This window comes from Pelodiscus sinensis, chromosome 2 (assembly GCF_052426305.1).
Source record: "Pelodiscus sinensis isolate ZL-2025 chromosome 2, ASM5242630v1, whole genome shotgun sequence".
NCBI lineage: Eukaryota > Metazoa > Chordata > Testudines > Trionychidae > Pelodiscus > Pelodiscus sinensis.
In genome coordinates this window covers 194858092-194872825 of record NC_143053.1, presented here as the reverse complement: position 1 = coordinate 194872825, position 14734 = coordinate 194858092, and positions in this window count along the sequence as shown.

The following is a 14734-nucleotide window of genomic DNA, read 5'->3' as shown; positions in this document are numbered from 1 at the left end:
CTGTATTTGACTGAACAGCAATCAGCACGTTTGGATTAAATCACAGTTCCAGAGTGTGGGAATTTTTTCAAAGGAGTTGATGTAGGATGGGGATTGGCACACAGCATAGAATTTATCTGGCATGCTGGTCCTTTGCTGATGTTATCTTTATAGTAGTAAAATTCAAGTAGTTTTGAAGACATAGTATGATTTGGGTTGGTCTGTGAAGAGTTCTAAGGATAAAGGTGTGTCACTGTATAACTATCTCTGTATGCATGTTTTGTTGTCTCACATATGTATGTACCTATCTTGAGGTTTTACACCAAGCCATTCTGAGAATACAGAAAACATCTGAGGAATTTTCCTAAAGTGTAAAAAAACAATAGTTTTCTCTGTGTTTAGAAGATCTCGCAAATAGCTGTATGCACTTGCTTTGCCTTTCCATCAAAATGCTCTTTAGGCACTGCCTGAGGGCCAAATCTTACTCACCTCACACCAATAGTTGTAACTAGATCTACTGGGATAAATGTCACAAGTAAAATGTGGCCATTTGACTTTTGTATTGTTTTATAGAGTGTTCCAGTGGTGAGGATACTTAATTGTTTTTGTCCACAGCCCCCCTGCCCAACCTGTTTGGTGGTGGTTTGTGTCTTCCAGCGCCATCTAGTCTCTATTAAATAACACAGGGTAATTTTAACAGAGATACTGATATGTCATGAATTGAAACATCATTAATCCAGACAAAGGAAGATTTGAACTACTTGAAATTAATTGTGTTTGATCAAATTACTATTATTTAATGAGAGCCAGTACAAGCTTCAAAAGGTGTGAATGATTCTGAATCTGCTGCAGTTTATAGCAAGAATACCCCTGACTTCAGGGGGAGTAGGAATATGACCATAGACCTTATTTTGAGGAACCAATTGTCAAACTAGACTGACAGTACAAATTAGGCATACAAAATACCATAAGTTTCCTTAGACCCCAACTCACATGCTTAAATTTAAGCATGTGAATAATCTTGTTTTACTCAAGGGGCTTGAAGCGCTATTTGAAGCTAAGCACACATTTATGTGCTCTGCTGAATCAGGGCCTAGGGGACCAAACTTGGTGCAGTTCCTTTCCTAAGGGGAAAAAGTTTCAGAAATATGTGTAATGGAAGTGAAAGGCAGCATAAGGATTTGAATAGTGGAATCCTGGCTTCCTTAACCATAGAGAGGAAGATGATTTTTAGTTAAAATAAATTCATAATATGGTATTAAAGTGCTGCTATTGTGTTAAGAATTGAACCAGGAGGTAAATTAGATCTTATTCATACACATCCAGATGTGGGGTAGTTGATCAGCCATCTTTAGTGTTTGCTGATTCTTCCTGACAGTTTTTCTCTTAAAAATATGAAATAAATATTACATAAATAGTGAATGTTGTACTGTGGCTTTATAAAGCAATAGGACCCAAGCCGTTTTGACATCATTGGAAATTTTTCCTGAATGCAGACTTCAGAATGGATTTAGCAGAACCAGGATTTAGCCCTTAGTTTCTATCTAGCTCTATAGCGTTATGCTTTGTGGCCTCCCCTGATTACTATTCAGAGATTTGATAAGTCCTACAAAGATCCAGAAACGGGAACTGTCTCCAGCAGAATGTCTCTTATCCTTACCCACCCCACTTGCTTTGGCTATATTCCAGAGTTCAGGGTGTTGGTCCAGTTTCCTCATCTGAAATGGCATACATTCAAAGATCTCCCTCTAACATGGAGATGGAAGGGAATGGGGAAAAGAAGAAGGAGGAGGAAACCATGAATTCTATCTTCCTGATTGATTGTGAACTTTTTTTCAATTTCAAATTTAACCAAAAGCATCCTTCCTGGCCTTTGGGCGCTACGGAGGAGTTAAAGTATGGACAGACCACAGACAGAAGACCGCTCAAACAGAATGCAGAAGGAAAAGCAGCAAGGGAGGCAGACAGCCAGTGTCACTGATGCATGAAAAACTGAGGCCTAAAAAGTTTTAGGAAAGGTATAATTGGCTGAAAATAGGGGCTCATAACAAAAAGTCCCTTTTCAACTATGCAAGTAATAATTGTACTGGTAACTTGTTTCCGTGATGGAAACATTCTGTTCATTGCACAAGTGCACAAGGAAATTTATCTGTAAATACAGTTTTTTAAAAAAGAGAAAAGTATTTACATGGCTATAGGTGTACAGGCATGGAAATAGAGATATTAATCTGGTGTTCATGCATGCACTGTACATCTTTATACTAGAGTTGCAGCATAAATGACCCCATTAAATCCTGTTATTTTCCTAATCCAATAAGTGCTTAATCTCATTGCAAGTGTTGGAAATAATTATTCATTTATACACTTGTTTTTGACACACATTTGATGTCAACAAGGAGTATGCCTTTGACTAATCAGTTAAAAGAGCGGGTGGATAAAATAATGAATGAGGATCAAAACTATGTTGTTCATAGAAAGATTATTGTTAGCTTTCCTTAGGTCTGAGATGTTATTGCATATACAGAAAGAGCCTTTTTTTACACCTATTGGAAAAACTTAATGAGTCATATTCTCTCCTACACTAAGATTCACTCAGGAAAAAAAGAGGAGAAGTAGGGTGCCAGGGAGACATAACCAGTTTGTATAAATCTCTGGCTGCCCCAGCAGGGCCTCCTAGGTTGCTCTAATTTACAACATTGCCTAGTTTTTAAAGAACCACAGAGCGGTGAGTTAGTGTAGCAAAGTTCTACCCTCTTACCACCCACTCCAACATGCAACATGTCCTACCAGGTTGGGGTGAGGCTAGTAGGTATAGGAGCCAGATTTACATCTTTTACATCTGTTGAGAATTCCCCTTCAATGGAGGAATGTTTAGCCTGGCCGCTACAATGAGATTTCAGCTCCTTTGCATTGCTCAAACAGCACAAACCAGGACAGAGGCAGAAAATCTGTCCTGGCAATTACCTTTAGCTGCACTGAGATTCAGGAATGCATCTTGCTGCTCTTTCCAAGTTTTGCACTATGATGTATTTTTAGGTGAATTCAGACCAATTTTACAATTTTTCCCAGAATGCCTCCTCTCCCCAGTTTGTGGGATTTGAATACCTGTTGGAAAGAATTGTTGTGGACTTTAAGATCATTCTTTGAAACTACTATCCCATCCCTCCAGTCTCTTAGGATCCAGTCCGCTGAGGTGCTTAGTATCTCCTGTGAAGAGCTGAGCACACTCAATTCCCACTGATTCACCATTATGGTGTGACATGATCATACCATCTTGAGCAGGTTTGGTATCATTTTCAGTAAAGGGCAGCGTCACATGTATACCATATAGGAAGGCAGACATATAGACAGTATTAGATACAAGTACAGATGGCTTCATCCTAATTTGGCCCTTTGTTAATCATCTTTACAGATGGAGACAGATACATGTGGGTATGTAATTAAGCAGCTGTACTCTACCTTGTTAGAAGTACAGAAAAAATGTAAGATGTTTTGCTGCCTCTTCTATACAGCAGAACAAAATGCAGCCATAAAACCCAGCTCCATTTAAGAAATGAAACATTTAGAAGGCTAAGGATCACTTCACACTGGATCAGCATGAAGCTATTTTTAACATGCTTGTTTCTGTAGTGGAGATATACTGTATCAGGAAACTTCACAGTTCTGAATGGCACTCAGATTCACTATTATACCTGCATAGAATGGTTGCATAGTGTTAGTAATGTAGGCTGTAATGTAATACATGTAGGAACATTGGCAAGCTCTATTACCCCTACAGATGTTTTCCTTTGCACAGCTTTGCTTTTTTGCATCAGAGATTATTTCTGTACATATATTTTAAAACATAAGAATGGCCATACTGGATCAGATCAAAGGTCCATCTAGCCCAATATCCTGTCTCCTGACAATTGCCAATGCCAGGTGCCCCAGAAGGAATGAACAGAACAGGTAATCATCAAGTCATTGATCCCCTGCCACCCATTCCCAACTCCTAGCAAACAGAGCCTAGGGACACCATCCCTGCCCATCCTGGTTAATAGCCATCAATAGATCTATCCTCCATGAATTTACCTAGTTCTTTTTTGAACCCTATTATATTTTTGGCTTTCACAACATCCTCTGGCAAGGAGTTCCACAGGTTTCATTATACATTGTGTGAAAAAAATACTTCCTTTTGTTTGTTTTAAATCTGTTGCCTACTAATTTCATTGTGACCCCTAGTTCTTATGTTATGAGGAATAAATAGCACTTCCTTATCTATTTTCTGTACACCAGTCATGATTTTACAGACCTCTATCATATCCTCCTTAGCTGAAATGTCTGAGTCATGTTAATCTTGCCTCATATGGTGGTAATTCCATACCCCTAATCATTGTTGTAACCCTTTTCTGAGCCATTTCCAAGTCTAGTATATCTTTTTTGAGATGAGGTGACCATATCTGCACCCATTATCCAAGATATGGGCATACCATCGATATATACAGAAGCAATATGAAGCAATTTTCTGTTTTGCTTTCTAACCCTTTCTTAATTATCCTAAACATTCTGTTGATTTTTTGACTTCTGCATTTACACACATTTTTACAATGTTGGTTAGCTATATGTGTGGCTGAGATTTACCTATGCTACATGCAAGCTGTGGCTGTACTCTACCCCAAAAGTTGACAGTGGGAAAATGAGGGGTGGGTTGGTTCAGAAGCTACAATGAGAGTGTTTCAAGGGCACTGTCTGAGGTTTCATTTAGTAAGTAGTTTAATCTATGTGTAACCAGCGCAGCCCATCTCAAATCAGATAGATTTGAGATAAGCCCAAGTCTCGGACAACTTATAACTAGCCAAAGAAAACTGATATATCTCATTGGTAGGGCCCTGCCAAATTCGTGGCCATGAAAAACATGTTGGGCAAGGTGAAATCTTGTCTCCCCCCATAAAATCTGGTCATTTGTGTACTTTTACCCTATACTATACAGATTTATTGGGGCAGACCCAGCAATTCTTGATTTAGGGATATCCTGACCCAAAAGGGAGTTGTGGAGGCAGGGGGTTGCAAGATTATTTTAGAGGGCTTGCAGTATTGCCACCCTTAATTCTGTGCTGCCTTCAGAGCTGGGCAGCTAGAGAATGGCAGCCGCTGACTGTGGTCTTAGCTCTGCAGGCAGTAGTGCAGAAGTAAGGGCGTCAATATGATACCAGGCCATCCTTAACTTCTGTGCTGCTGCTGGCAGTGGCTCTGCCTTCAGAGCTTGGCTCCTGACCAACAGCCACCTCTCTAAAGCTGTCCATCTCTGAAGGCAAAGCTGCTGCTAGTAGTAATACGGAAGTAAGGGTAAGCAGTACTGCAACCATCTCTACGATGACCTTGAGACCATCACACAACTACTTTTGGGGTCTAGGTCCCTTACAATTGCAACACCATGAAATTTGTGAAATAGCTGAAGTAATGATATTTATGGAGATTGCCTATCTCCAAGAGCTGGAAGGGACCTTGAAAGGTCATCAAGTCCAGTCCTCTGCCTTCACAGCAGAACCAAGTACCATCCCTGACAAATTTTTGCCCCAAATCCCTAGGGCCGTGTCCAGACTCAGGGGTTTTTTCGGGAAAAGTAGCCTTTTCCCGAAAAAACTTCCCCTGCGTCCAGACTCAAGCCGCATTCTTTCAAAATTATTTCGAAAGAACGCGGCTTTTCTTTTGATGGCGGTAAACCTCGTTTCACGAGGAAGAACGCCTTTCTTCGAAAGTTCCTCTTTCGAAGGAAGGCGTTCTTCAATGTAAAGAGGCCGTCTTCGAAAGAGAGCATCCAGACTCGCTGGGTGCTCTCTTTCGAAAAAGCGGATTTCTCTTTCGAAAGATCTGCCTGCAGTCTAGACATAGGCTGGCAGCAGAACCTTGGACTCAGATTCCATAGTTTTTTAGTCCAGTTCTTATAGGAATTTCTTCCTATGCCAGTCTATGGAAATTGCTGCATCATGCTGATGTCTCCAGGGTGGCTGCCAGGTGCTCGTCAGTGATCTCATCGGGTGGACCTCCAGTACTTGGTTTTCTCCACTTGACACCTTTTGGTTGCACTGGCACCTAACGCCTTCTTCAGCCCTTTGTTGCTGTATTCTCAGACTGGCACCTCTCAGAACCATTCATTCATCGTCCAAGCACTCTCTCATACAGTCATACAGTATTTTGTATAATAATAAAAGTTGTAGTTACAAAAGTATTGCTTAAAACATTCTCTGAGTGCTGAGTAAAGTTACAATGTTTTAAAGAGAACAGGCGTCAATTATGTAACAATGCCCTTAGTCAATTACAGGGCTTGGCTCCCATAGCAGAGTTAGTGGCTTGACAATGCATTGTTACAATGTATCTCTGCAATGTCAATTTCAAGCAGCCCCTTGCACAAGCTTGAGCATGCCCTGGAGCACAGAGCCCCCCTCTGTTTTTGGCTACATAGGATTATATTTTTAACAGTTCTAAGTTACATGACCTCATACATTATATTCTAAAGGGGCAATAATAATAATAAATCTAAACATTTAACAATCTTAACAAATAATAATAATATTAAGAAGAATTAATAATAAATCTAAAACACTTTAAGTTATGGGGAACAAATTATGGGGAGTCACTTCCATTTGGGGGAATCATATTTTTAATACATTGATATGTTATCCCTACACAAGCACTGGTCCCACCTGATTCACCTGTGATTCCAGACCACCCAATCATTTTTAGATAGAGTCTCTTTATGAATAGTTGTCAAGATTTTAAAAAGATTTTCAAATAACTATTTTCCAAATAAAGGTGATGTTTAAGATATCCTAGTCATCAAGCTACAATTGATTTGGGGATAAATTTTCAGGACTGCAGTCTTTTGTGTGCACAGTTCAGACCTGCTCCCTTTCCCCCCCCATGTGCAATTTAATTATGGATGGAAATCCAAGTAAGTGTACCATTCACTAACAGTCCGTGAAAGTCGGGTGCGTAGAAATGCAACTAGTAAATGTGCAAATTCTTATGCAGGTATAAATATGAGGCAATAAGTTTTGCTGGTCTAAATTTGCACCTGTAGACAAGAAGGCAAAGCAAGAAATACTCCATTTTGGGTGACTTAGCCAATGACAAAGGGGGAGTCAATGCCAGATCCATAATTAAAATGGAGAAACCCGTTACTCTTCCACTTGCGTAGTCTATTAACATTGCTTTGTATTATTGATCTGCCCTTTCTTGTGGTCAAAGGCAGTACTAGCTTCTTAGCCAAGAAGAAATTTCATCTGCAGGCAAGGAACCAGGTGGGGGCTTGCAATCATCTTAGTGCCATTGTCTGAACCCTAGGTACCAATAATAGCTGTTAAATGATCCGGGACCCCACCTAAAACACAGCCACACATTTTCATAAATCTAAAGGCCTCTTCTGAGGGAAAGTAGAGAGAATGAAGACCATGAATAACCTAGGATATTTAGGAAAATTTACAGTGAATAACTTCCCTGGTGTTTGGTTTGCATCAATAAAAATATCTCTTCAAGAAAAAGAGCAAGAAACTAACTTAAAAAATCCCCACAGGAATAAGATTAGCCATGACATTTACAGAGTCCTAGATAATTAGCGGGAGGGCGGCAGTCATGAGTTTTGTGGGTCCCAAAGGCTGGTTATATGAGAGATTATATTAAACATTTTGAGACCTGCATGATCCATTCTGCATTAGAGAAGATTTACAAGATCCTCAGAGTATGCTTGAAACATTTGACTGAGAATCAATCTGTGGACTTTTTACTTTTTTTGGTGCAGATTCTCAAGGGCATGATTAAGGAATCAACACTAGAGATTAATGGAAAAATAAAGAAATTGAAGAAGAAATGAAGACAGACTATATTATGGACTTTTTCCTGCAGTCCCACGATGTCTCCAAAATTAAGTGATTTTGGCAGATAATTTCTGCTCTGAAGCATGTGGATAGCCAGAAGGCTATTAAGCAAGAATGATGCTGTAATATAAGCATTGAGGATTCTTATAAAGTGTATCTTTTTCTCATTCAAAGTATATGATGAAAAATGATGTGTCCAGAGTGTTAACAAATTATAACAAAGTATGAATTCTCCTTATATGTAATACTTACAATCTCTTCATCATAGTAAGTCATGGTTGGAAATTTTTTTATCTTTCATTTCCTATTTATAGTTTTAGAATTAATTCTGAATATATCTTTTATCTAATCATGGATAATTAGAATAGGTTGACTGTTTGAACAGTATGCATCTAGTCAGCTAGACCTTCTCATGGTGTGTGTAAAATGCATCAATATGAATGCAGAATTCTGACGGTGTCATGTTTTACATTCACTTTGCACTGACATAAGAGGCTTCACAAGATGGAAGACAACAGAGAAATTAGACTCCATCTTTGTGTGTGATGTATGACGGGGTAAGCAATAAAATAGGGGCAGTTCTCTAGCGTTAGCCCCTGGCAGGCTGCCGCCACTCTATCCACCTGTGCCTCCGCAAGTAATGGAGCTTGCAGCTCCTGTTGACCACGGATCACCATTCTGAACCAATGGGAGCTGCAGGAAGCAGTGCAGACTGGGAAACCGCTTCCAACAACTCCTATTGGCCAGCAGGAACAATGATCTGCAGCCAATGGTAGCTGCATTTGCTTGTACCCATGGAAGCGCAGGTAAATATAGTGGTGGTGGCATGCAAGAGATTAACCCTGGTGAACTGGATCCAGCCTGTGGGCCAGTATTTGCCCACCCTTCATGTATGCAAGTCTCTGTGTGTATGTGTATACACACAATGTGTAAATATGTATATAAATAATATGGAGAATGTATACACACACATTTTAGATATGAACTATTTGCAGCGGGTAGTCTGTCCAAAGAATTTCACCTTTTATTTTTCTGTGAATTATTTGCAAATAGATTTAATTTTTATTAATGTGTTCATAATTCAATGCAATTCAGTAAATGTTTCCTGCAAACAAATTGCAGCCTATGGATTACTCAAGAATTGTGATTACTACTGTGTGATTGGTCACCTTGGACATGGTACTGATTCTGCTCTCTGCTTGGATAAGTGGAAATATGATGACATCGTAAAGAGTATGCTCATTCACTGTCTTTTGATTCTGTTGGAAAGAGCGTTGGAGCAGTTTTTGCGTTAAGGAAAAGTGAGGCTGGCACTACAGACAGTTTTTCAGGTGTTTAACACTTTTTCTTTCCAGGCCACTTCAACCAGGGTTCAGTATACACCAGGGCTACTCAACACAGCCCATTTGTTTGTGGCCCCCGGTGTAGTTTGTGTTTACATGGGGCTCAGCATGAAGCCTGCAGGTGGGAGCCAAAACAAAAAAGTAGTCAATATAATGGTCTTCTGTTGACATGTGTTTTAGTAGTTAAATTCCTAGACTGTCATTGCTCATTAAAAGTGCTGTCATATGGGTGGAAACTGAGTAAATATTGCATTTTATTAGTATCAGCAGAACTGACTTAAATTGGGCCTGTGTGTTGTGTAGTCATGCTGGCATACAACCATATAACTATTATAACCATATGACTATTTTCTTTGACTATTTTCTTCCACTATTTGATCTGAGGAAGTGGGTCTGGCCCACGAAAGCTCATCATTTAATAAACCATCTTGTTAGTCTTTAAAGTGCTACATAGTCCTGTATTTTGTTTCAGCTACACCAGACTAACACGGCTACATTTCTATCACTATTCTACAGACTGGTCCTTATAACTGCATTTGTGCCCAGGATCTGGCCTTGGATTTTTTAAAAAACACATTCTCTTCTTATGGTGCTGCTGATGTTAGGCACTTCATAGAAGTATTTCACATGCATTTCCTGAATGTAATAGTTTACCCTTTTCTGTCACCATTAGTAATGAGCATTAATACTTAGGTGCAAGAAGCCTATATGGGTTTGTTTGGTGTTAGGTTGGAAGAAAAAGGCAAGACTTTAACTGCATAATAAGTGACTAAGGATTGGGCTAGGATTTATGGAACATTTTGACAATTTGTTTGGTTAATTAAGTCTTGGCAGTTATATTTGTATCCACCTTTACTAATCATCAGCACACTCAGGGTACATCTACACAGCAACATTATTTCAAAATAACTTAGTCCACATCTCCACTGCAGGCAGTTATTTTGAAATCATGTTGAAATACTGTCAAGCTGGAGGACTTCTTACTCTGACTCCTGTGATCCTCATTGTATGAGGAGTAAGGGAAATCAGAGGAAGAGTGCTCTATTTCAAAATAAATGCTGTGTAGACACTCCCAATTTTGAAATAAGCTATTTTGAAATGAGCTATGCAATTGACATAGCTCAATTTGCATAGCTTACTTCAAGTTAAGTCCTGCTGTGTATACGCCCCCACAATAGGGTTGCCAGATGGTTTCAACAAAAATACCGGACACAGCTGACATTCCATCACAACCTACATTCCATCTGATTTAGAAAATACCGGACATTTCTATTTTCTCAATTTGTTTCCCGAACAGAAAGCTCAAATACTGGACTGTTCGGTTCAAAACTGGACACCTGGCAACCCTAACCCATAAAGTGATCAAGAGAGAGAACTGGGGGGAGAAAGGTCTGGTGAAAAATTACCTTTAGTTCCTTGCAGAAACATAGAAAAACACTAACATGAGCAATGTCAGGATGACTTTTTCTTTACAGTTTGAATCTTATGCTAGTGTCAGTCAGATCATGGTGACCTGTAGTACAGAAATACCACACTTTTGTGGACAAGTATATTCAGAATTATTCACTTTTTAAAAGCCTAGTTCATATGGTAATAGATGGGTAGCATTTGTGACCTGCACTTCATGTTTAGAATGCTTAATGAAAAGGTTTACTTTGTAAAAGGTTAACTATTTTTCTACACTAAGTTTTTAAAGGAAAACTAGTTTTGCCCCTAATGAATAAAATGCATATCTTTGCTCATGTGTGTGGGGGGGTTTTTTTTTAATAAAATTCAGTCATATCTTTCATTACATTAAGACAGAGGGATTCCAGTTAGTGGAGACCTACACGTGGCAATTAGAATTATTGTATATGTCTCCTGCATATTGGCACAGCCAATATTCATGCCATCAAACTTACATTTTATGAGAAGCCGGTGTACCAAGCAAGTTTCCAAAAGGAGTTGTTTTCCTGTGTCTGAGCCAGTAGGAGCTAGGTGCTAAACTTGTTTCCGCTTGACATTGCTCCATGCATATTTGTTAAGGCAGAACATTCTACCTTTTCACCTTTCCAATAGTGGGTGTGAAACATAAGCCTCTAGGTGTTTCCTGGTTGGCAAGAATTCAACACTATTAAAACTACTAGTAGAATAAATGTTTTAGCAGCAGAATTATCTTCTCTTACTGGTTTGGAATTTTTTAGTAATTATTACAAGTGTGTTTTAAGTACGCTCACTGATTGTAATCAGTTGTATTCCCAGAGTTTATATATATCAAGGTTTGTCTCCCACAGAATAATAAAATGATAGCCTAACCTAGTGCAGAGTGATGAAACACTGAAGACTGATGTTATAACTACTAGCAGTAGTTCATCTTGTAGGACATTCCTGCATTATGACTGTGATTCAAAATTCATTGAAATCAGTTTAAAACTTTCCATAAACTTCAGCAGACTTTGGACCAGGTCCCAAACTGTCTTCTTTGGAAGTAATCTCATTACTGGTATTATTAACAATGTATACATCTTCCAAGGTGTGAATGGTACAGATGTTTTTCCTCTCCCAAGGAGTTTAGTGTTAAAGTAATATGATAGGGCCAGATTCTTTACTTATATTTCCCCTGCTTTATTCAAGGAAACATCAGTCAGCTTCCATGAGTACTGGAGTCAATGAGACCATTCAGATGAGTAACTGCTTATCTATGAGAGTAAATGATTCACAAATGGGCCTTAGGAAAGAAGTCAGGTCTGGGAAGATGCACGGAGATCTACAAAAATGATAATTTCATTATTAGTTATTAGATTAACAAGTTCTAATTAAAATAAAAACTGACCCAGAGCAACACCTTAAACTCAACCTGAACCAAGTGGGACATACCTCTGTCCCTCTTTTTGTCCCAGATGAACAACATCTTACAGGTTGTAGAGTTTCCATTATGGACAGTAAAAGTCGATATCTTCCATTGTTTGTGCTATTGTTGTTACTCTGAGTATTTTCCCCAGATCTGAAGAAGAGCACTGTATAGCTTACATGCTTGTTTTTTCAACCAACAGAAGTTGGTCCAATAAAAGCTATTACCTCACTTGCCTTCTCTATTTACATCTCACATAAATTTAGTGCCTTATCGCTTTTATTGTTGAAAATTTACATTAAGAGAGGAGACTCGAGAAAGTAAGAGTATAGAGAGAGTCATTTACACTAAAGGAATGCAGCATTTTACATTTCCTGCAAGGATAATTTTCTGTGTCCCTCTTTTAAGGTATCTGTTACACCTGGTATCCTACATTTGGGCCTCTGCAGGTTGAAGTCGTGGAATTGGAATGTCTCTGAGCCTGATAAAGTGGGTTTTGTTTTGTTTTGTTTTGGAGGTGAGGGATTACAACATGTCCTTCTAAATTTCCTAGTTTATTGAGGACTGGAACCAGACATATCAAAAGACTGTTCAAAGGGTAAATAGTGTTTGTGAATGTGTCAGACTGAGCAAGTAACAACAATTTTGAAACAAATGAAAGATTAGATTTTTAATAGCAACGCTGATGGACCTCTAAATGTAACAACACTGCTGGATGCTAGCATTCTATGGGCAAGTATCAGATAGGATTTCGCATCATAACAGCTACTCATAAAACACCTAATAGCCTTGTCTAGGAGATAGGGTTTATAAATATGAACAGTTAGTGTTTGAAAGTTCTTTATTCAAAAAGACGCAGCAACAAAGCTATCTAATAGAAGCATCGTCTTCTCACTTTCAAACTCAGAAAGTAATTTCTCTAAAGCAAAACTGACATCAAATGCTTTTTTTCAGATAAAGGTTCTACAAACTAGAAAGATCCTTTAGGAGAAACTTTAAAAACTAGGAAGCACAAAAAGCGCATAGGTCGAGAATCAAATTTTAGTCTGTAATCTGTATTCACACTTTCAGCATTTCAATCTCATGCGCCTGAGCTGACCTTGAGAAAGTCATGTCTTCAGGAAAGGGATGTTATGCTATTGTCACCATTTACCCACCTCTCTAAACCCTTGGTATCAGCCAAAGTTCAAAGGAATCAAACAGTTCACCCGACCCTTTCAGAAAAAGCAGTGGCAACATTAGGGCTGTGTCCAGACTCAGAGGTTTTTTCGAAAAAGGTAGCCTTTTTTCGAAAAAACTTCACCTGCGTCTAGACTGCAGCTGCGTTCTTTCAAAATTAAATCGAAAGAACGCGGCTTTTCTTTCGACGGCGGTAAACCTAATTCCACGAGGAAGAACGCCTTTTTTCGAAAGTGCTCTTTCGAAAAAAGGCGTTCTTGAAAGCAAACAGGGCTTTTTAGAAAGAGAGCATCCAGACTCACTTGCTGCTTTCTTTCAAAAGAGTGGCTTGCTTTTTCGAAAGTTCCACGTGCAGTCTAGACGCTCTCTTTCAAAAGAGGCTTGCAGTCTAGACATAGCCTAGGGCTACAGGGCAGCACTGAATGGAGAAGAATGGGCATCAATAAGCAGTAATATGTGAAGCAAAGAGTGTTTAGTGGTCAGTGATTCTGGTGCTTCCAGAGGTTTAAAATACTGTGTTATGATAAAAAAAAGAGTTTACTTATTGGGTATATTGTATTTGTAAATATGGGCCTTTTGCTTTTTCTGGGCCTGACAAATTGCCTCAAATTAACTAATATATGAGTCAGGGTAAATTATACCTATGCTTCTGTTAATTTCATACCTGAAAATATCTCAGGGTGAGTGTAAACAGCACCCTTACCTCGAAATAAGCGACACAATTTGCACTATGCAAATTGCGTAGCTTATTTCAATGTTATTTCAAAATTTGGTGCTGTCTACACAGCGCCAACTTTTGAAATTAGGTTCTTTTCCAAAACGTCTCTTATCCCTTGTACAATGAGGTTTACAGGGACGTTGGAATAGTGAGCCCATTGTATTTTGATATAACGGGCTTCCTCTTAAGACACAGAATAGCTATTTCGGGACACAGAGGTCCTAATAGTTCCACTGTGTAGAGGTAGCCTCAGATATTTACAATGCAGGAATACATAGTATCTGTAAAGTAAGAGAAATGAACAAGTCACAAAAGCACACCAAGATGTTGACAGACTCCTTTGAATATCACTTCAGCTATTTTTGCCATGTGAGGAATGTAAATACTAAATGCATTACATGCCAAAGTCCTAGAATTCTAGTAATTTATCAAGAAGTTACTCCAAAGTGCCAGTGTAGTTCATTTGCCAATATAGGAAAATGAAATGAGGACCAATGATTTTGTGGACATCTGACATGTCTTGTGAAATATGGACTTTACATTAGTGTAACACTCATGACATGATTATTTTTAGTTTATTAAAAACACTCAAACCAAAGTAAAATGTTATAGATATGTTTTAAAAAGCAGCGAGATTCCAATCTCAGTAACACTGGTGTAAATCCATTGTGTTTGAAGAAGTTGTTCCAGATTTGCACTGATGTCATTGAGATCTGAATCTGACTCTGGAGTGCCATAAAAGTGACTCAACAAGCTGAATTGTTGCTCCAAATAGTAGCTATCAAATGCATCTTGCCTTTGCGTAAATGACTAATATAATTAGCTTATAACA